Source organism: Pinus tabuliformis, chromosome 9 (assembly GCF_031772625.1).
Source record: "Pinus tabuliformis cultivar Carrire ecotype Pingquan chromosome 9, CPIR1, whole genome shotgun sequence".
NCBI classification, from domain to species: Eukaryota; Viridiplantae; Streptophyta; class Pinopsida; order Pinales; family Pinaceae; genus Pinus; species Pinus tabuliformis.
This window is the reverse complement of record NC_142307.1, coordinates 1667569459-1667591340: the sequence shown is the minus strand read 5'-3', so window position 1 is coordinate 1667591340 and position 21882 is coordinate 1667569459. Positions and strand designations below refer to the sequence as shown.

Here is a 21882-nt window from a genome sequence, read left to right as displayed (position 1 = left end):
GATGTGCATGACCACCAACACACACTTGAATATAAACAAGGACACTATGCATAAGTGTGTTTCCAGTTCAACCATCCCTAAGAATACCATGCGCATGTTAGGAGACGAGTTGTATGAAGGGGTCGAACCAATGCACTAGTTGCAATGGAGGCAAGAGTTTTCTTTAGCAAGATGTCACCATGAGGTGCATGCACACCATCACGAATGACCAAGCTTGGCATCATCTCACCAACTTCACCATCACAAGTATGTGAAAGAGTTGGTCTCACCATAGCGGACTAAGTGTTAGTGATGTCTTGCAAGGCTTTCTCAAACCATGTTGTCTCATATGAGTACATGTGCATTGTAATGTTGAGTCATGTCAAGTGTAAGTCCAGTGTTAATAGTTGGATGTAACAGTCATAGAGTAGGTGAAGAGTCATGAGGGTAGTTGAACTGTCACAAAGGGGAATGTCAGGGGTCACCCACCCTTTTCTATTAATAGTCCCTCATAACTCGTGTATAGGCTTTTGGTCAGCCAAGCTTCTACTAAGACTATCTTGAAGAAGGCTTGGATAGTATTATAATGTGCCTTGGCTTCTCCACTGCACGGAGCTAGTACATCTATTTGGAGGAGCAGGCGGATGTGGCTGTAATGCTCAACTAATGGGGCTAGTAGGTTTACATGGTGTATTGTACGATTGTGACTTACACTTCTTTAATAATAAGAGCCAACACATTTTCATGCATTTATTGTTATTGTAGTTGGACTGTTATGGTTGCCTTCATGATATATGTTGTTTAACTTACGTACTTGTTTATGAACTTATTTGTATTCAATTATATGAATCTCGTTGTTAATGTGTTTCATATGTTATTAATGTTGTCACCGTCCGTGTCAACCACTCTACTGGACATCAGACAGACCTTTCTCATGAACCCAGTTATATCAACTGTCACACTCACCTCAAACTGATTCGTGAGTGTTGTTTATGTTATCTTACCTTGTATGTTGGTATTGCTGCGTCCATGTCGACTACTCTACTAGAAGTTGTGCATGTCCTTTATGTTGTGTGTTCCTAGCCGAGTTGGGACTAATCCCTTTCAGCCTGGAACTCACCTTCACCTTCCTCTCCCTTTGAAGTGTTGGAACCTCTCATACTCATTCCTTGACTCATTGCATCAGTCACACCCTTGCTACTGATAGAGTTATCTTACTTACCTCTGTGCGACATCATGGTCAAGGCATTACCTTATGACCCATTGCCAAGACTCCTACACCAAACGCTCTGAGGTCTAATTGGGACTTCTTACCAGGGATATACCCTTGACATGTTGGCAGGTCCAGCACCATCAAAATATCTATAAATTTCACAAAATGTAAAACATTTAGCTTTATCTTCCACCTTTACATGCAATATTGTTTATTAATTATTATTTTCAATGGCCATTTACATGTCATGATTGTTCCTCACTTGCCCCAAATGCTACAAAGTAATGCCATAAATCGGTTGCGAAGGGAAAAATAGCATAGATGAAGAGAGATATGATATGTTATGAAATCTTGTTTTAAAACTAAAGCTAATAAACCTTAAGTTAATATTGCATAACATGTTGACATAAACAACAGAAATGACATGAATAACCTATACATGAGACTATTTTTATTAACAAAATATCCTATAAATAATAATCAAACATATTGATTGAAACAATGTTCCATGATAAATCTATTCCCCTCATCTTATAAAGCATTTGACCACACCTACTCTCTAGAGTGTCAATATAAATAAATAAATAAATTGCAAATGCTCATTGGTATACTAGGAGAGTACTTGTCTAGTAGCTAGTCAAAATGGTGTCCAATCTATGTATAAATCATCGTTTATAAAGTTCTGATGAAATTTCAAATGTGAAAATACAACCAACACGTTCTTTACAATGATATCTTCCTTTATTTACGTCATCCATTACAATCTACTAGTTGTAATTTTTTATTGAAAATAAAAAACATCTTAGAAGGTCAAGAGCCAATATTTGTTACCAACATTATACTATCTATAAATTTCACATTATGTAAATCATTTAGCTTTACCTTCCACCTTTACATGTAATCTTCTTTAGTAATTATTATTTTCAATACCCATATACATGTTACAATTGCTCCTCAATTTATGTCTTACAGTGTTTCCTTTGCAACATATGGTGCAAATGCTAATTTTAATGTCATGATGAGGACAATTGACAAATTAGTATATGAGATCCCATTATTTAAGTTATAAGGTACCCAATAACCTCAACACTACTAACAAAAGTGTACATAGTCTAGATCATTCAAAAATGGATGTGACTTTTTAGAAAAAGATATTCTAATATTATTTTACCACAATTATAATTCAACTTTTTAAAATAAATAATAATAAAACAATCCAAATTTACCATTAATCAAAATTTAAAATTGACCAAAATAAAATATTTTTAAAATCGACTTTCAAAACCATATAACTTTTAGAACAAATATGGAAATACGATGCATTAGAAATTTGAAATTAAAATACCATTATACATTCAGTATTGAGTTGTATGCCTAAATATGTTTTGAACCTTCTATAAATTACTTTCAAAGGATGTCATGCACAAGATCTATGGGCAGAAGGTTACTTGTGACTCACGTGAAGGTACAATTGACTATTGTGGTAAAATCAGTGTGTGGTTCTCAAAATCAAATTACACATGGTAGTTTTAATTAGTGTGTGGTTTTCAAAATCCAATCACCCATGGCATTTCTAAGGAATCATGTTGATGCTGCCTTCTTGGAATCCATGTACTCCATATTATTATGCTAATTTTTTCTTCATTTATTGCACTTGGAGAATGGTTTTCCTGACTCTGCATTATTAGACACTGGTAGAATGGCTTTCCTAGCTCTGCACGATAAGTCAAAGGAAGGATCCTCATCAATTGATTTCGTTGATTTTGATCTTATTATGCGTGTTTTAGGATGTATTACGTGTTCGGTTGACCATCTATTAATTTTGTCAGTTATATTGAATAATTTTTAATTTTACAAAGTTTAAATTTACCGTTTATTTATTTATTTACTGAAAATTTTCTACTCTATATTTAACTGTAATATTATTGGGAATGTGACTTTTTCGGTTGCTGGAGGATGGGTGAGGATGGAGTCAGAGGAGATGGAATGGAGACCCATCGAGGGTTAGGGTTACGCCTGGTCACTGAAGCCTACAACATCATCGAACATTTACAACTTCACCTCCCTTTTTACCTGTACACCAACCTCGTTTTTGCTTCTCAATGTCATTGCGCCATTGCAGTTAATCTTCTCACTTTTACTACCTAAATTTTATCCTCTTCCTCCTCGACACTTCCCCACCTACTCCTAGTCATAACAGCGACAGACATCTCAAGGTTTTGGAGGCAGCTGGTGCGGGAAATTCACGATGATTATGGATGAGCTAGTTGACTATTCGGAGGACCCATTAGAGGGTACCTCCATTTGGACTATTCCCCAGGTAAATCTGGCAAGCGTCTTCACCTATGGCTATGAGCTTTCTAACACCATAGTTTTGTTGCCCTCGATCTCAGGGCCTTCAAGTTCAGTGGTTACCCTCCCAGAGGCCTCCCCTTCTTTGTCGAACCTCACAGCTCAGCCACTATCGCCTTCTACCCTCAATTTTGTGGATCAATCCCTTGACCCTAGATTTGGAATCTCCTCAACGAGGCCCGCCTCTCTTCCACCTTCCACTAGCTCTCGTGCCCCCTCTGCTACTCAATCTAGGGAGCCCATAGCTAATGCACCTGGGTATTAACCAGCATTGCCCTTTTTGGCCCCTTAATAAGGAAATTCTACCGAGATCCCTGCCATTTCCAATGTTTTCTCATCTGAGCCTCAATTAGACTCTCCAAAACCTGTGACAAATCCTTCACTAAGTGACCCTCATCTTTCCTTACCTAATGAAAGGACCCAAAAAGGCAAAAAGCAGAGGCATTTGAAATCAAAGGCTATTAAAGTCTTTCTTCGTTTAGGCAAGGACTTTTAGTGGAGCGACGCCATGGACATTGTTGACCGAGTTTTGGTGGGAAGAGTCAGGGGCCGATACAACAGTGCTACAAGGCTAAAGCAGTGGGCATCGGAGGTCTAGGGACATCATCTGGCCGAGCCACCATTTGTCCAAACTTTTTTCAAGGGGTGGTTTTCCCTCCGTTCCACCAGGGCTGAACATACAAATTGGGTACTCTCAATGGTTTGGCATTTAGAATAGACACCAGTGTTCCTTCGCAAGTGGACTCCCCTCTTCGATCCAGAATGGGAACAGCTTGGAGAAAGTCCCCTTTGGGTCCGTTTACATGGCGTACCATTACAGTTTTGGTCTAAAGTTATCTTCAGATGCATAGGGAACACCCTTGGTACTTATCTGGAACATGATAAATCCTATCTCACAACAGGGAGGATGGCTTATGTAAGAGTACTGGTACACTTAGATACCAACGACAGATTACAGGAGCACATCACAATTCAATCTCAAAATTTCTCTCGGAGGTAGACATTGGACTATGAAGGGGTTCCCTTTAGATGTAGAAGATGCCACAAGGTTGGGCATCTCTATAGGGATTTCCCTCTCAACAGTAAGGAAAGAACAGGGGATACAGGAAGGGAAATTCCACCAAAGACTACACAAGAGCAGCACCCCAGTGGAGACGATGGGATGCAAGCAGAAACTGCTACTAGAGAAAAGGACCCCACATAGGAGGCCCCGAAGAAGCACGAAAGATGTCCTCTTTGACCTCCATCTCCTCCTCTCACCAGGGCAAGGGTAGCTGCAGGGGCTGCGTTTTCTCCGAGTATGATTTCTTCCTCCTCTAGCCCTCCTCATTTGTTTTCTCATTATATTCACCTGGTAAAGGTAATGGCACTATTGATAAATCACTTCGCCCATCTCTCTAGCCTTTCCCCTTCGCTCCCCCACATCCACTTTCTCTATCATCCCCCCATTGCTCCCAGATCTCCCCCTTTTAATTCCCCTATACCTAAGGTAGGGCCTTCCTCCCTGAGATATTAGGCTTGATCTAAGGAAAAAAAAAAAATTAAAGATCTCTGACCATATTGGTTTAGACCTGATACTATCCCCCATCCCTCCTAAGCTTCCTCAAGGCCGACCCACCTCCCTCTCAAAAGCATAAATCCATGTCAAAGATGAGATTGATTTTGGCAAGCAAATAACCATCCACAGGTCACTTAGAGCATTGAACCCCCTATCTGATCCCCGCTTATGAAGATTGTATTCTTCAACTGTAGAGTGCTAGCTAGGCCCGATAAAAAATTAGCCCTTCGAAGATTGATCTCTGCTGCACCAGTCGATGTTATTTTTCTACAGGAAACCTTAGGATTAGCTAAAGCCATCTCTCATCTCCTTGAATCGATGCTCCCTGGCTAGACCTTTCTTGGCCTTGATGAAAATGGATGATCAGGTAGTATTTCTCTAGGTTACAACAAGCGTTCCATCAATCTCCGTAATTGTTGGGGTAGCTGAGGGTATATTAGGGTGGACTTGTTTTCAGCTAATATGGGTATGGAGATTCGGACTATTAACATATATGGGCCAAGCCAACACAGGCCTGCATTTTGGGATCATTTTCTAAGTACTGAATTATTGCAAAAGGAATTCTTAATCATGGGAGGGGATCTAAATTTCTCCATAGGCCACTCTGAATCCTGGGGACACCGAGCTCAAATGGATCCCCTATCTACCTATTTTGAGAATATCTTGGAATCCCACAATCTGATGGATATCCCCTCAGCTAAATTGTAGCCCACCTGGAGGAATAACAGAGTTGGGGAAGACAGTTTAGTTCGAAGACTTGATTGATTCCTAATCAAGGACGGATTTCTTAATCTGGGAGTAAGTCATAGACAATGGGTGCGATCGGGTGGCATCACTGATAACTTTCCAATATACATGGAAATCTGTGGGGGACCTGGGAAACCCAAGGGTCCATTTAAGTTCAGCTCTTGATGGTTAAAGGACCCTACGTATGTTTGTATGATCATAGAATTTTGGAAGGTGCATCCCCCAGCTATTGGAGGAGACATAGTTGAGGGCTTTTCTCACAATCTAATAGAGATGAATAGACTCTCTAAAATAGGGTCACATAACAAGAGAATACAGGACGATCAAACGCTAAGGGATGTGGAAACAGAAATTGCTGATTTTGAAAATAACTTGGGAGGGGTTTACAGATCAAATGAACATAAGGACAAACTCACTTCCTTATATGCCACTAGAGGAAAAATTATGAAGGATCGTGAAGAAGCATGGAGGCTAAGAAGCAGGGCAATCTGGTTGCTTGAGGGAGATGATAATACAAAATTCTATCATAATTATGCAAACATGCAGAAAGCTATTAATACCATTTGGTAGCTCTCGAATGAGCAAGGTTTCACTGTAAACACTTTCCCTCAACTAGCATCAATGGCATCCTCTCATTTCAATCAGATTTACAGGGCTCTCCCCAATGTAAATCTTGTTGAAATCATACAAGTGGCTTAGCTTTTCCCACAATTTATGGAACAGGAGGATGGCAGTGAACTAACTAAGGAAGTCACCCTAGGAGAATTGGAAACCACTCTCAAATGGTTCAAGAAAGACAAGAGACCAGGGTCGGACAGATGGTCGGTTGAGTTCTATTTAGCTTTTTTTGAGACTCTTGGTGCAAACCTCGTCAAGGTAATTGAAGAAACCAGAATCAATGGCAAGATGTATGAACCTTTTAACTCTACATTCATTGCACTCATTCCAAAGTCTGACAATCCGTCCACCTTTGATGACTATAGACCTATCTCATTATGCAACTGCATCTATAAGATCATGGGTAAAATCATAGCCAATCAAATGAGGCCCATTCTATCCACCCACATCTCTCAGGAGCTATTCACCTTTCTATAAGATCGACAGATCCATGAGGTAGTGGGAACAACACACAAGGGATTGCACTCATTGCATTCCAATAAAATCAAAGGTATGATTTTAAAGGTTGATCTCTCTAAGGCTTTTGATAGAGTTAACTAGTTGTATATGAGAATGCTTCTAACCCACCTTGGGTTTCAATATGATTTTATTAAATGGACTATGAGCTGCATCACTAACATACCATTTCGTGTTTTGATTAATGGAGCAGCTTCACCCTTTTTTCATTTTGAGAGAGGCCTCTGTCAGGTCACCCTATCTCCACTACTCTTTCTCCTAATCATGGAAGGGCTCAATAGGCTTGATAAAGAGGAGTTTAGAAGGGACAGACTGCAGGGTATTAAAATCACAAGAGGATGCATATTGACTCATTTGTTATTTGTGGACGGTGTTTTGATATTTCTCAATGTAAGTATTGTGGATTTGACCAAGATAAAGAATATGTTTTGTTTATTCCAATCGGCCACCGACATGACTGTAAACTGTAACAAGTCCACCTTATCAGTGGCTGCATGTTCCCAATACGAGATACATTTTTCACTGCAAAGATTCCAGTTCACCCTTCTGAGATTGGAGGATGGCCTTTGATACTTGGGTTACAAATTGAAGCCTTTGAGATACAAAATTACAGATTGGACATGGATTATTTCCAATATGGAGAAAAGACTCAACATTTGGTATTACAAATACCTATCCAGGGCAGGCAGACTAACTCTCATTAAAGCTGTTCTGGAGGCTACTCCAGTCTATTGGATGTCATTAGCATGGATTACTAGGGGTATACTCTCCAGGATATAGGCCTTATGCTGCAGATTCCTTTGGAAGGGTAAACAAACAGGAAAAATATTTGCATGGGTCAAGTGGGAGGCACTCAATATGCCAAAGAAATAGGGTGGATGGGGCATAAATAAGTTAGAGGATTTCTCCTCAGCTCTGGAAGCTAAACCTGGATCGCAACTCATTACTTCAAATAACCTATGGACAAGGGTGGTTGCTTCAAAATACAACACCCCTCTTAATTTGATGGACTGGCTAAGACAACGAAAAAGATACCCCATAGGGATATCAATCATATGGAAGGCTGTAATTAAATCTCTGGACATCATTAGAGCTAGTATTACTTGGAAATTTCAATCTGGAATGGCTATGAGGATTGGACAGGACCCATCGATTATTGCGAGAATGCCCACAGGCTACCAGTTGAGCTGAGAAACTTTCTCAGAGCAGCAAACATTACCCATATTGGCCACATAGCGGACCCCGAGCATACCACATTATTTCAGCAAGCATGGAAATCGGCCCATAGACTGAACATTCCACAACAATGGACACAGAAATGGAATGCCTATATTGTGGCTCTTACTGAAGCTCACATCCAGTTAGGTTAAGGTGAAGATGAGGTAATATGGGCACTCTCAAAAGCTGGGAAATACACTCATAAGGAAGGCTACCTTTTGCTAGCTGAAGCTCGTCGACCATAAGCCATCGAGTCCTGGTGGAAGCACTTGTGGAAGCTCAAAGCACCCCCCAGGAACAGACTTCTCATGTGGACCATAGTTAAAAACAAAATTCCCACAAGAGATAACCTTCTCAAACGAGCACAACACGACCCATTTTGGTGTTGTCTTTGCAAAATCAATAATGAATCTGTTACCCACCTATTTATCGATTGCCAGGCCGCACAAGAACTTTGTAAATCAATATTATCAGTGGTTCCATCTCCAATTAGGTGGCGGGGTATTACTATCAAGGAGGCCTAGTCAACATGGTGGTCAAGTGTTATTCCAACAAAGCTTCAGAACCTCCCGCTCCTCATTAGCTGGGGCCTTTGGATCGCCCACAACAATCTCATTTTCTAGAACACTGCATCACATTGGCCTTCCATTGCCACCCATACTGTCTAATTACTCTATCATCCTTGATGATGATGAAACCGCTCGGCCATGATCCATTGTCCCTAAAACCATTAATCATTTGAGGCCTTGGGCTTTCTTTGATGTTTACACATAGGAGGGAGGGTGTGGTGGAGGGGCCTTACTGTATCTCACTGATTCCCATTATTACAATATTCAAATGGGATTAGGATGGGGCATGAATAACTTCACCGAACTATCCACTGCTAAATTCCTCATTCAATTTGCATTGGAAAATCACTGTAGAGATCTACAACTCTTTGGGGACTCAAAAGTTGTCTGTGACTGGTTAAACAAAACAACTAGATGTTTTGCATATACTTTGAGACATATTCTGGATGAGGCTCTCTGACTTATTACATTTTTTGACTCATTTGCATGCCATCACATTTTCAGGGAATGGAATGGAGTTGTCGACAAATTACCAAAAGAAGTTGCAGACAGGCCTTTCGACAGTTGGATGATTCAGGAACACAGGGGAGGAACCCATTATTAGTATATTATTAGCCTTTTATGGACATAGTTGTGTAGCAGGTTCACAGGGAGCTTGGCTACATGTTTTTTTGCTTATCAGCTTTCATCTGTAAATATTCATATGTTTTTTCAAATCAAGAACAGTGCAGTACTCTACATGACTAGAGTTTTTTTTATAAATATTATGTTGAATAAAACTAAGAATAGTGCCTCCTTGCCTGGACATAAGGCACCAAATTAAGATCTGTACTGGAGAACTTATATTTTTGACAGGCAAACCTCTCTTACAACATATGCACCATGCATATACAACAGGTAATTTTCTTACTTAATCGAAATTACAATTTTTCCAAGGGAAAAAACTATAATATTATTGGCTATCATTTTGATTATCTTATTGAAAGATGCATCCGGAGTTGAAACTAGTGGTAACATTTGAATTTAATGTCTGCTATAAGATAATATAATGACAAATTTAAATTTAAAGGACATTACGTTTCACATGGTTGATGGTTGAGTACAACAAAATGTACTTGTAGTTGTAGACATATAAGTGCTCACGTGGAAGTTATATAATATGTGGCCGAAGTGTACTCTCCTACATACACTTGAAACTACAATATCGAAATACTTCAAATAATGCATCAGATTCTTATATCTCGTCCTATAACACGTGAAACTATAATATCGAAATACTTCAAATAATGCAGCATATTCCTATATCTCGGCCTATAAAATATGATGGCTTTCATAAAATTCCTTTGCACGGGTAAGTATGATGTGAGAACATATAATTCCATTGAGGACGGAATTTTCCTTTTATATTCACTGTACGTGCTCCCCATGTTGACCCAACGGATCAACTTCACAATGATTCAGTTCCCATGCGATGTTAGCGAAGATCTGTGGGACTCAACATGTTAGCAATAGAAGCCATGACATTCTTTTTCACTCGTTTTCAGTTAGTTTTCATATAGATAACTGTGCTGCCTGGACCCTGTCATTAATGAAGTGGACCCTGTCATTAATGTAGTTATTGGTATAGACATTGAATAAGTGGACATGTTGGCAAAACTGATTTTTTTCTAGGGAAAGTCGTTAGAGTGTTAATGTAAAAGTAAATCCGAACCAATGCACAAAATGAAAAATATCAATAAAAAGAAAATAAATATGTTGAGGAATGTCAAATTTTCGTATTATTTCAATTTTTTTATTTTTTCTTATACTTTTATCTTTTATAAAAGAGTTCAAGAGATTTTTTTGTTGAAATAGGTTAAGTAGTTATTTGAAGTGGGTTTCCCTGTTTAGATTGATAGGTTTTTAATTATTTTGTGATTTAAATTGGAGAGCTTTCTATGGTTTAACTAATACATCATTCAATTATTATATTCTTAGTATTTTCATGTGGATAAATACTAGAAGAATTTTGGATCTCAATGGTCATATGTATCAACAATTTACTCTATGTGAAAGGTAATTTTAGCTTAATCCTTCAAGATTAGCAAAAAATCTAGCATAGATAGTCCATTCAATTTGAGCCTAAATCAGTGGTTATCTCAAGTTGATTGTTCTAGTTATTGTGCTAATTTCTAGTTTTTACTCACCTATAATTAGCAATTAGAATACCTCAGTCCTACTTAGATCATTGGGAAACCATGAGGTCATATAATGGTCATACAACATTGTTGGTGGGTTGCACGTTAGTTGATTTTTAGTTAGCTCGTGTGTAAACTGATGTTTTGTAAAACCTGTAATTAAATGATAAAATTTGATAAAACTTAATACAAAATGGAAAAAAAAAATCATATAAAATAATGTTAAATATTGGTATATTGAATTTGTTGGTAGACTATCTTAATTAAATTAAGAATTTGTTAAGAAAATATATCAATTACATGTCAATGTAAGAGTTAATTAGTTGAAGAATATTCTATACAATTAGTTTTTTCAGGTTCTTAAAACCAAATTATATTTCAAAATAATCAATAATTGAGCCGAGAGGCTCATTCTACAGCGCAATATGATGTGTAATGTTGTCTGTCCATCATCAAAGTTGAAATTTTACTCATGTCAACCAAAATAAAAAATAAAAAATAAATAAATAAATAACTATACAAAACATTTAAATAAGTCGGTTCATAAAAATATTTACATGTAAAGAAATTGGATCCCTCTCAGCTCATGTTAGATCCATACTTAAGATGGATCTATACTGGTAATAACAATTACAAATAGAAATAAAAATTATAAATATGATCACATATATGCCAAGATGAAGTACACATTCGAATATGCAATCATCATTTTGTATTTCTTCAATTTTCTTTCAATTGATCCCATTTTCATTTTCTATGGTCTTTGTGGTTGATTTACTTTTCTTCATTTCTTGTCTTCGAATTACTAGGATCCACTTCAATGTATCATCATTGGTGTTTATTCTTTTTTCACCATTGTCATGTCAACTTGGTGCTTTGACTTCTTTGCATTATTTGACTTACTTTCTCTCAACATAAATTCTCCTATGTTTTTATCGCTTGCCCCTAACCATTCCATGATAACAATTTTTTATTTTTCCTTAATCATTATAATTCTCAAGTGCTTTTAGCTAGGTGAGTCATACCTTACATCAAGTTATTTTTAATTGATTAGGACCTTTCGCTTGTCAATAATAATTAGATAGTTTGTTATTTAACATACATATGCTAAAATTATGCCAAGCTTCTTATTAGATACATTTACCAATCAATAGAAACTAAATTGGTCTGATTTTAAACTTTAACATTAACTTAAATTTAATATTTTTACTTTAATTTAATTATATTTAAACTAAACGACAAGCACTAGCTACTATAGCCCTTATTATTATTGTTAAGGTTTCACTATGAAATATCATGTTTGGGTTTGTGAGTATAGAGGGAAATAATGTTAATTCGAGTGAGTGAAATAGTATGTGGGTTTTTCATAATATGAAAATAAGGTTCACTTTTAACTTATTTTATTGTTAGAGATATAAATGAAATTTTGATTTTATTTATTAGTCACCGCCCCTTCGGGGCTACAGGGACTATAGTAATCATTTTCCAGTGCATATTAGTTGAACACAAAAACTAATAAATCTTTTTGCCTTCTACCCAAACTTCTTTTATATTAATGACAATATTTTTCTTTTTTAACCAATCAAAGTAATCATCATCTTATTTGTACTCATACTGAGGCAAAATCTAGGATAAGTATAGGTAATGAAGGAAAATTTGAAACTGAAATGAATTAATGCTACGTTCACTGAGCATTACTTCTCAATCATTTTATGCTAGGAAACTATGGCTCCAATAATAACATTAGTCCGAAAACATTTTCCACCACTTATCTGCTTTTAGTCTGCTTACTACATGTATGCCTGCCACCGGTTGTCTGCTTGTCATTGTTGGTTTTCTTCTCTACATGCATGGCTAACAGGTGTCATACAACTCTCATTGTTTTTGCCATCCAGTGCCCCACACCAGAAGAAAACAAGAAGACGTCCAAAAAAAAGAACACCATTGATTGTTGCACCTCCTTCATATGCAAAATAGATTGCATGTGAAGAAGAATTACTCGAAGTACAAAGTGAATCTCTCATTACAATTTAATTGCATATGATCGCAAATCACTCTCCCTGTAATCATTGGTTTGAATACTCTGTGAATTTGAATGCTCTGAATTGGAAGCACAAAATGGAATAATGGTACATATTAAAGAGGAAGATAGCTACAAAATTTGTATGCTAATTTCATGAGCAAAGAGAGGTGAGAGGTAGCATGGATCAATACCTATTCATGAGCAGGAAGAAGTGTAAGAGGGTATTTGCAAAAATTGAATTTGGTGGCATTCCCCTAGAAATATACAGCAAAAACCTTTCATACATTCCATCATCAATAACTCTCACCAATGCGATGTGGAGGGCAATGCAGAGGGATTCAAACTTGAGACGAAATGTGTACCTGAAATCCTCACTCACCACCATGCTCTTCTTAATGTTGCCAAAATGTGACACCAACAGTGTCTTCCCGCACTGCATGGCTCCATGAGCGTATGATTGAGACCCTAGGCTCTCTGCATCAGGTTTACAAAGATATCTAGGGATTATAAAAATTTCCTGGCTGAGCTGAGCTCCATGGCCCCACAACCTTCACATCCGGTGCCAGTTCTTGATGCCGAAAACTCAAATGTCCATCGCTAAAAATCATGACGAAAATATTGGAATAATTTCTTGTTTGTATGAGGGTTTTAAGGAGCTTGAAGACGATGGTTTTAAGGAGTTCAGAGATGAGGAGATGGTCTTTATCTTTCACAAGCTGACTGACCATACCCATAACCAATCGGGCTTCTGGTGGAACAACATACTTTAATCAAAAAGCAACATTGCTAGCTTTAGCTAGCGTGAAGAAACCCTCATCGACGCCATTAACGATATTTCCCCCACAACGTTGTTGTTGGTGACATGGTGAGTGTATTTGGTAAAGAATTTTACATCCACTATAAATCTCTGTACACACTCTATTATGACCTATGGCATTATTATGACATGTGGCATTGCTCCCTCAATCCGGAGGGTCATACACTTATTTGGCCACGAGGTAATGAGACTGCTTTGCCTGGATATTAGATTGTACCTAACATTGATCGCCCTTCTCTCTGTACAGAGTATCTTATAGCGGTTACCACTCAAAGACCGTATCTGTACACTTTATCCCATAGACTATGAGCATGTACGCCTAGAAAATACAACTGGAGCTTTATGATTTGGTAGGGGGTTTACTCAATGGATTTTGAATTTGCAATGCTCTGTTTGGCTGAGAGGTAGTAGGGTCTTTATCACATGGTCCAATCTTTAGAGCCACATAAGAATGGGCTCGAGGGCTCGAGTAGTTACTTGCATCTTGGATGATGTTTGACTAAAGAATGGGCTCAAGTAGTTACTTGCATCTGGGACAATGTCTGGCTTTAATTTCTAGTAGGGATACCGTGTCAAGAAACGATGAGGTTGTTAAAGTTGTGTGCATGGTCATGCGACAGCACTATCCTTTCAAATAAGGGGAGAAGAAAAGAGAAAAAAGTGATCTAGTCTACTCGCCACGAAGATTGGGGTGTCTTGGACATGCCTTTTTCTGATCAAGTCATTGTTAGTCATGCTCCCTACTCTTCCATGCCATATTGAATTACACCTCCCATACATGCAAACACTTGCATCCAACCATCCCCACTTGGATATCATTGCTCTACATTTTATAAACACGACAGGAGCATTTCTTTTGCTATACATTTTATAAACATAATTTCCACTGTTTTTGACCGTGGCAATGCTAGTTTGCTTCAACTACTAAATAAATCCATGTGTGAATGCATCCCAACTATTAGAGTTCTTCCTTCAGCTCGACTAACTACTGACCTGTAGTTGAGTTTTTTTTCGTCAAGGTCATCGGTTTCGCAAGAACTGATGAATACCAACTTTTCATGCCCACACTTAGAAATTTTCTATTAAATATTCACCTCTAGTTTTGTAACTATCGAACGACAAAACTTCAGGTTCAAGGCTACTTACTCATTCTGTGAACCGATATCAAGATGGAAACACCATCCAAATTTAGTAGTTGTGTTGTTATTTATGCATTATATGAACCTTCATTGCCTTTGATTCTCAGTTGTTATCTTTCATAAGAGGAGGCTGTCTCACAAACTTTTTCTTAGTATTTGTTATGTTTTCTTAGTTTTTATTAACATATCTAGTGCTAAATGATGGATAAGGATCAAGCAAGAGGATCAACATCATGATAATCATAAACATAAGCTAGAGCATCTACTAGCTTTGTATCTTTCCCAAGTTGACATAGGGTGTAGTTAGATGATGCTTATCTTCGAGTCAAGCTCCACAATACCTATTTGTGTTTCTATTCGGGAACAAGTGTGGATCAGGGGAAAACTTTGTAATGGATGGCCAACTTGTTTCTCTTCCTAAGGGATCAATTCAACTTCCTTTTAATGGATTGGGCCAAACTTGGACAAAGAAAAAGAGTTTCTATGGAACTAACTGGTTGGACTAATAAGCTAGTATCTGAAGACGGTTTGTTTCTTTGCTGGACCAAGCAAGAAAGTAGAAAGACTGGCTAAGTGGCTTGGACAAAGGCTAGTAAGAATTGATATGGATCTATTTGAGAATAAATCTATAAAATAAAATTCATATATTTTTAAGGGTTCATTTGACTCCTCTCTGAGACTTGTGTTTAGTAGTTTTTTCCATACAGCTTAATAATTCGATCTTCACTCCACCTCTTCCAATACAGCTAAGGCTTGTTTCCATGGAAGTTATACTCCAAAGAAAAAGGCTTTCACTCTAACACTGCAAGATAGTGAGACTAGAAAATATTCACTCCACCTCTTTCAATACAACTTAATACAATCTTCACTCCACAGATGACCTATAGGAACCCCGAGCCATTTATGCCAAGCCATTCAATTGATGAATCAAATTGATTAGAGTTTATTAACATGCTTTGATAAAATATTTGTAACTCAATATTCATATATAATGAGATACATGTTTGAGTGTAAGATGGACCTTTCCATAAATAATTGATAAGTCAAAGAAGTCTAAAAAGTATATGAGGTGGGAAAATCACAAGTGATCCTCATAATGGTTCCTTTTGGAATAGTTAAGGTCAGACAATGCTTTCACACTTACAGGAGATGAGGGGGATCACAGACTAACCACTTTTGAAATTAGCTGCTTTAGCAGTTCGAAGGACCAAGAGTTGTGTTTCCAACGTTTCATTTCATATACCATTCCTATATGTGAGACCCTTTATTTCATCTTGCTATACATCCAAGCTTTCTCTCATCAATAGTTGGAAGAAGAACTTAGACTAGATGTAACTGAACGAAAATGAATATAGGTGCAATAGGAGGGCACAGTTAAGTAGGTAAGTGAAGGCTCTCTCTCTCGCTCTGTGGTCTTGTGTAAAGCATTTCCGTCCATTATTGATCTTCATGTAACCTGGTATAGAATTCTTGTTATGTGTGATAGAATTCTTGTTATGTTTGAAAGAAATAGCATCCAAAACATTCTCTACTATCGCACCATTAATTTCCATGTGCAAGACCATTAATATATCCCATGTTACATTCAACTAGCTAAATCCAATAGCAATCAATATACAAGTGAGTTATTTACTCCAACATTTGAACAGAGTATCCTTACCAAATGTCTCAAATCATAAATTTAGTTTGAGTATTTTTCTTATATAAACTAAAACTATCACAACTACACACCCCTTTTTACTTATATGCAAGCTCCTAAAACTTAGGTTGGCTGTGTGGCAATGTTGGCTATCCTATTCAAGATTCATAACAGGGACTTGATGCCCAACCGTCCCTCTTGCTTAATTTCTGAGTAAAGAACATCTCATCCATTTCGTATAGGGCAACCCAACTCATTATATCATTTGGTCTTCTTATACTACTACATTTTAAATTAAACAAGTTTATAAAAAATATCTCAAGAAAGCAAACTTGTTAATTTTTTTTAAAAAATATATTCAACAAATAAAACTATCTATTGTTTAATTATAATATATTTTGAGATTAAAATTGTATTAAATATTTTTACCAAAATTTGTATTCATCTAACAAAATTATATATGGTTTAATTATTATATGTTTTAAACAATTTGTTCAGAATTCCATGAAATACTTTTTAAGTGAAAGCACGTATTTTAATTAGTCTAAATAATTTCAATGCCATAAAATCTCTGAAATACTAATACTCTACCAATCTAACTAATAATTCCAACAGAATTTTATCAAAATTTAAAGAAAAGAAAAAAATCACAAAAATATATTAAAAAAATAAAACAATCAAACAATGAGACTACTACATAAAGTTAAAACTGAAAGATGGAGTAATTTTACATTAAAAAAATTCCCAAACATATCCCACATTTAACTACATTTTAAGTAATCCATAAAAGTACTCTACCAAACCATATACGTAACCGTCAATATTCGTAGCAATGGAATTGAATTATAATGTTGAGTTTTCCACATTTAACTTACTTTTCGGTTTCGGGTTTAGATAAACGTGGCCGTACAAAGATTGACTTTTAAATCAATCTTATGCTTCTCTGCTACTAATAAATAGAGATTTGATTTAGTCGAAGCTCGAATATCTCGGCCCTTTAATCGTTTTAAACGCTGCATTGCGATAGGATGGGCATTTAATGATGACTTTACCGCTGTTTCCATCTTTCTAGATTTTCAAAAGTCAATAGTCTCATATGTGTGGTACAGTGGCTTACGGACTGGATCAAAATATTACCGCCATTAGTGTTTGCGTTGAAAGCTGAAACAATCTGCTAATTGGAACGTTCGTACAGTGGAATTGCTGACTACAGCAATTGACCGCCTGACAGTTGACTGTAAAAGCTAACCTTGAGAGAGCGAGTCCGTTGACATTAATAATTGTGCAGCAAGAGAGACTACATATTCATATACGGTAAGCTTCAATTATGTGAGTTCGAGAATAGCTCAGGTCGGCATTCAAGCGTTACAGCGTCTCCTTATTTAATAACTGAAATCTCGTCGATCTGATTAACTGGTTATCTCGCTGTATTGATACCAACGTTACTATGTTAAGCTTCAATAACTCACCACATGATTGTTCGGAGGTGGAGGTGCCTTCATACTTCAGGTGCCCCATATCGATGGAGCTTATGAGAGACCCCGTAACTGTTTGCACCGGGATGACATATGATCGAGAAAGCATAGAGCACTGGATTTTTTCGTGCAACAAGAAAACATGTCCTGCGACCATGCAGCCTCTAGAGAATTTCGATTTAACTCCCAACCACATGCTGCGTCGCCTCATTAAAGGATGGTGCGTTGCAAACAGCTCCAAGGGCGTAGAACAAATCCCCACTCCCAGGCCGCCCGTCGACTCTCATCAAATCTCCATGTTACTTCAAGCTGCACTCAGATCTCCAGCAGTCGAAGGCATCAGTGCATTGAAAAAATTGCGGTCCATTGCGCGGGAGAGCGAGGGAAACAGACGGTGCATGGCGGCGGCCGGTTCGAGTATTGTTCTTGCATCTCTGATCAATTCGTCTTGCTGTGTGGAGAATGAGAATGAAAAGTTCAGGGCCTGTGAAGAAACTTTGGGTATATTGTATCTGCTTCCTATGACCCAGGAAACTGCGAGATCTTTGTCAGATGCAGCGTGCATTAGGTGCATGGCCTTGGTCTTGCGTAAGGGAAACACTGAAGCTAGACTTCACGCGGTCGTTTTATTGCAGAAGGCTTCCACTTGGATATCTGATTGGGAATTTATCGGCAGGCAAGAGATTAATATTTTCCAAGGTCTCCTACAGATCATAAAGGGTGAATCCTGCCACCAGGCGATCATGTCTGCCTTGGTTGTCCTCATAGCAATATGTAAAAGGTCCAGAAATAACAGATTAATGGCTGTAGAGGCAGGCACAGTATTTTGTCTGATTGAATTACTTCCAGAGTCCGAGAAGCCAAGGTGTGAAAATATATTAGATCTGCTCGACATGCTAGTGGATTATGCAGAAGGAAGGGCTGCCATGGCTGATCACGCGATGGGCGTTGCTGTCGTCTCCAACAAGATTATTAGGGTTTCAGAAATTGCCACTCAGAAAGCAGTTCGAATTCTTTGGTCGCTTTGCATATATACTTCAACCGCGTCGATACTTCGGGAGATGCTTCAGTGTGGAGGTGTGTCTAAACTTTGCATGCTTCAACAACTCAGTTGCGCAGAGAAAACGAAGCAGAAGGCGAAGGAGGTATTGAAATTGCATGCAAATACTTTTAGAGTCTCTCCTTGTCTTCCGTACCTAATCAGAACTTATCATGCACAGTTTTGAAATTTGATGTAATAAGGCTACGCGGTGAAACAAAAGGATGACTCCTTATGTAATTTATATGAAGTTCGTCGGATTTAATAGTGTTACTTTAAAAAAATTGAAAAACTTAGCCGGCCCATACAGATCCGATATAACATAGCCGGCCCATACAGATCCGATATAACATAGCCGGCTCATAATGATTCGATATGTATGAGCATTGTAAATATTAAAATTAAATATTATGAGCGTGCAAGTTTGCACATTGGTTTTTCCCTCATTACAAATTCATAGAAGATGCTGGTATATTTTATCTGGTGGACTCTTTCGTGGACTGCTGGTATATTTTATCTGGTGGACTCTCTCGTGGACAATTCGTTATTTGTACATTTGCTAAGGCAGTTGCTAATGATTACTTAGGATGATAAATCATAAATCTCTTCCTAACTCAATTCAAAACCAACCTTATCAAACGTTCATTGAAATTATAAAACGTGTGCCAGTTAACGTTCTCAGCGTGTGCCAGTTAGCTCCCCATGTGTGTTTGCTGCGGTGGAGAATCAATGGTAGGGTTTTTCCGCTCAGTCATTTATGTGACGTTGCTTATGGTAATTGATATATGCATTGAAAATGATCATTGGTATATTATTTGAAGTTTTTTATATATTAATATAATTTGATGTTTATTATAATTATTAGTAAATTAAATGACTTAAATGTATATAAGAATTTGAAATAAACATATAAATTATAGTTTTATTATTAAAATAATTAATGTAAGTTAAATATACATAGTTTACCTAATTAGTTGAATTGGTAGAGTCTTGCTTAAAACATTTTTTTTATTGAAATATCATGCGTTTATCTTTTTGTGATTAAGCTTATAGGAAGTCATTTTTTCAAGTGTCATTTGAATTGGTCCAATCTCTGTTAAAACATTTTTGCTCTTCAAATGTTAAGGGTTAATCTCTCCAAGGGTCGGTTCAGCTCAGATGAAGATATCTCTTCGAGTGGATCATCCACTATTGAGATGTAACAATCATGGATACAATTCTTGCTAGTGTTCAAGCTCTAGCTCTGTGGTTGAGCTCACAGGAAGTGATCCGTTCTACTGGATTTTCTTGGTAAAACTATTCCATGGTTGGAAGTGATCTCTTCAGATGAATCTTCCTAGTAATAATATTCAACTACATAGAAAAGTATGTTCAACACATATATATTTAGAAAACATTGTTATTCTATAAATAGGCTTTCTTATAAAACTATGGGAAAATACCATGGCTTATTAATTTCACATGCCCAAAAAAACCATAATTCACTTTACTTCATATAAAAGCTTGTTTATATGACTTTAAGGAAGAAAATGATAAAACTATTGAAAATTTCATTTTTGTATATACTATGTATATTATAGAATATTTTATGGAGGTTGAATCCCTATCATAAATAAATTAAAATAAACATTTTTATAAACTTGAATATTAACATTTCTATATTATAATATTGTTGTTATATATTATATTATTATTAATATCATCATCTTCTTTATTATTATTATTATTAAAATCATAATTTTAAGATTAATATTAATATTAATAATAAATAATTAACAATAACATAAATATATTATTAATATCACTACGTAATAATTTATTATAGATAACCATTCATATTATAATAATATTATAATTGATATTAGTTATTTAATATTAATAGTAAATCATTAATAACATTAACAATAACATAAATATACTATTAATATCAATATGTAATAATTTATTATATGTAACATAATATTATAATTGATATCAATAAAATAGCATTAATCTTAACAACTATAGAATTTTTATAATTATTAACCATAAGTACTTTTATAATTATTAACTTTAATATAATTAGTAATAAAATTAATAAAAATAATATTCAAAACATAATATTAAAATTAATTCTAATATCACTACTATTATTAATATTCTTATTAATATCATAAATATTATTAACAATATTACCCCCTAATGAGGGTCCCTAGGAGGGTCCCTAGGAGTGGGGATTTCCTCTGTCCATATCACACAAAAGGGGGTTGTGGCTCCCAATATACTTGACACGTTTCTTATGTTCCAGTCACTTCATTATTCATCACAAGGTTAAAAGTAATTTGAATATTCTAGGCTTCTTAGAGAGGTACAAGAGGACTCAATAAGAGAAGTTTATTAGATGGAAAAAGAAAAGGAAAACATTGATAGTATAGAAAACAAGCTAACCATTCTAGAAAAAAGACTAGTCAGGACAATGCCTAAACATTTTTCCCAATAGTTGCATTTTCCCCAGTAATTGTTATGATATTTTTTTTTGTTTGCAACACTAGTAGTCTTTTTTGTCTTCTTAGTTTGATATATGTCAAAGTCTAACACCACCAACCTCGTTTTATAAGTTTCTATGTAGAATTTTTTTGGTCTATGTAATCCTCATTTAATGTAATGCCAAGTGACTAGGTAAAAAAATAACAATATTCATTATTAAATGTAATAAATTAACTATAATACAAAAGCACTATTAATATCATTAAAATAATAATATTACTACATGTAACAACAACTAAAAAAAATCATGTGAAAAATATTAAAAAACATAATATTA

At 36.3% G+C, this 21882-nt stretch overlaps 1 pseudogene; it reads left to right on the top strand.

The window, feature by feature from the left end:
- Positions 1-18012: 18012 nt before the first annotated feature.
- LOC149155267 (E3 ubiquitin-protein ligase PUB22 pseudogene) lies at positions 18013-19266 on the top strand (annotated as a pseudogene).
- Positions 19267-21882: the final 2616 nt, after the last annotated feature.